The following is a 2,868-nucleotide window of genomic DNA, read 5'->3' as shown; positions in this document are numbered from 1 at the left end:
TCCCATAGCTCGAAACGTAACCTTATTTTGCATGTTTCTAAATGCAAGCATGGAGAAATAAATAGCATATATATGACATAAGATCCACGCATGACGATAACTAGCATGTGATTAACACTTTCCTTTCCAAAACAACCCAACTTAACACATCAACGTGCTCATATATAAACATCCAACATGCTTCACATTGACTTGGCTATAATTACGCATATAATCAGATCATGTACTAGAAACATGAATCTACCTTACAAACACCAAAACATGAATATGCAACAATTATATGTGCACCAAGAACGTCCCATTACCTCACGCATTGTGACCGACTCGAGTTAATAGGACAAGAGTACAACCTTAGGATGTCTCCCAAGCTTGTGACGAGTTCACAACAACTCAAACCGGGTTCATTAGTTTAGGCTGCAAAATTGTCGCTCTGATACCACTTTGTAACACCGCCATATGTCGGGAGGCCTTCCTCAATGCTATTCTAACCCATGAAGGTGTCACATGACTTGGTTTCATAAGATTGTAGTGCGAACAACCGAAGTAAAGTAATTTAACATAGATAAGTGTAACATTAAGTTAAGTTTAGTTATTACATGTCCGGGGATTTTAATAAAGATCCCAAATATACAAACCCGAATAAATAAAGTGGAGTCTAAAGTGTCAATGTAACACCCCCATTTAGGTAAGAGACTTTAATAAGACATTCTTAACTACATAAGACTATTACCATTTTAATTTCATGAGGCAATGATTACAGATTGCCAAAACCAGGTACTATATAGTTAAAATTTGCTTCTCAAGAATAACTGTCTCAACTCTTAAAAAACTAAAGACAAGGTTTATGAATTAATTATAACTGAACTTTAAAACAAAGTAGTATGACATGAACTAAGGTGACGACTCAATGTGGCAAATCTAAGCTCGATTTCCATCTCCTCACGTGCCCCATCCAAGCATAACAACCAAACAACTACTATCTGAATCTGCTTATCATACTGCTCTCACTTCAAGCGAAAATCATTGAATGGATCGATATAGGTCACCCCGAAAAAAGGTGACAATTTGACACAAGACACAAGATGGTCAACTCATACTATAAATTAATAATAAATGACAAAGTATGATAAGTACAATGCAATGCACTAAAACTAGAATCACTGTGATAATCTCGATAAAATAGTATACAACATTTTACTGTAACTTAGGCTCGCAGCCTCGAAGATTATGCAGCCCGCGGCCACATTGCACACCCACTACAATGATCCTCACATTCACTCACGGCATCGCAGCGCCGCCTTCTGGTCCACGTCGCTTCGACTTCCACGTGCCAGGCCTACTAATTCATCAGGTCCACAACAGCAGCTGTGTCTGGCTTAATCAATATCACAATACTCTATTACTCACCATCATTTCTCAGGACGGCAACCGCAACTGTGCCTGGCATAATTTTCCTTTACCTCTCCCGCAGGCTTTCAACATCACAAACAATAAAGTGCACCATTCATAATAATAGTAATCAGAAACAATAACAGTACTGCCATTCACAAAATAATTAAACTCAATATAATACTGTCGCAATATTCTATAATTGCCACAAGCTTAGTATGAACTCAGTATAAGACCGTCGCAACACCATACAATATGCAAATACTTAGTATAAGACCGTCGCAAACCTCATTATCATAATTCTCTGAACATGATAGTAATCTCAACATAATTCATACATCATAACAACACAGTTAAATATTTAGCAAGGGTCGAGTAGGAGAACCTACCTCAGCAGTAGACCGTCGCAGCAAAAGCAATACAGCTAAAAGTGCTCTTCTACTGAATCCAACCTAATATAATTATAGCCAACATAAAATGAATATCGTCGTAAAATAATTTATGTAAACTAGCTACGCTACACGTGATATTGCCGAGACCCCATGCCACGCCTAGCCTACGGCTAGGCCATGATCAAGCCACGGCCTACCTACATGAGCCAAAACCCGGTCGTTACCAGACAATGCCAAGACCGCGTCCAAAAGAGCAGGCCATAGCTTAGCCATTACGAGGCCACGGCTTGGCCACAAGGACCCGAGACCTTCCCTCGCAGCCTTTACCCGGTCAGAACACATCTAATCCCGTCACACTACTTGTCCCCGCGTCTCCCTTGGTCCAAAACTATCATACATTTTATTATTATAGCGTCTTAACATCATAATAACGAAATCCCCCAATTATACGATGATTATTAAATTAAGGTTTGAGGCAAAACATGAAAAATAATTTAGAAACTATATTAAATTGAATTAAAAAGCAATATGGTTATACCAACGATTACAAGGATGCAAAATTGGTAAGGAATTGACTCAGAAACTCGTGCCCTAGACTCATCCGTCGCCTCCTTCCATTCGGTCTTCTCCTCTCTGTTTTCTCTCTAGGTTTTTGTTTTGTTTTGTGTTCAGAATATGAAAAAAAAGGTTGTGAGGTAGTGTAATTGGGTTATTATATACTCTGAGTCAAATAATCACTTAACTAAATCCTGACTCACTAACATACCTTTATAACATATATACATAAAATATGAGAAAAAAAGAACATCGGATGTACTACCTCACATTTTATTTGTTTTTGAGCATATCTATATTTTTTCTGAGCTTATTACCTCAAACTTTATTTGTTTTGAGCATATGCGTATTTTTTTTGAGCTTATTAAAGTTTATACGTTAAATTTTAATTTTTTTTCGTCAAAACCTAAATTTAACTAAGTTTGTATGTAATGTTTTTGAGTTTTATTGTAAATTTTTTGAACTTGATATTTTAGTGAATGAACTCATAAATTTTATAGTAAAACTCATAATTTTTAAAACAAAACTCAAA

The 2,868-nt window shown here is 36.7% G+C and overlaps 1 long non-coding RNA gene across 1 annotated transcript; it reads right to left on the bottom strand.

The window, feature by feature from the left end:
* Positions 1 to 1,168: 1,168 nt before the first annotated feature.
* LOC141633597 (uncharacterized) lies at positions 1,169 to 2,438 on the bottom strand. The gene is made up of 3 exons (XR_012538389.1): positions 2,320 to 2,438; positions 1,779 to 1,841; positions 1,169 to 1,472 (listed from the first exon to the last, which is right to left on the bottom strand). It is a non-coding gene; the product is annotated as an uncharacterized LOC141633597 (long non-coding RNA).
* Positions 2,439 to 2,868: the final 430 nt, after the last annotated feature.

The sequence above is a fragment of the Silene latifolia genome, chromosome Y (assembly GCF_048544455.1).
Source record: "Silene latifolia isolate original U9 population chromosome Y, ASM4854445v1, whole genome shotgun sequence".
In the NCBI taxonomy this organism is placed as follows: domain Eukaryota; kingdom Viridiplantae; phylum Streptophyta; class Magnoliopsida; order Caryophyllales; family Caryophyllaceae; genus Silene; species Silene latifolia.
This window is presented reverse-complemented; position numbering and strand designations above follow the sequence as displayed.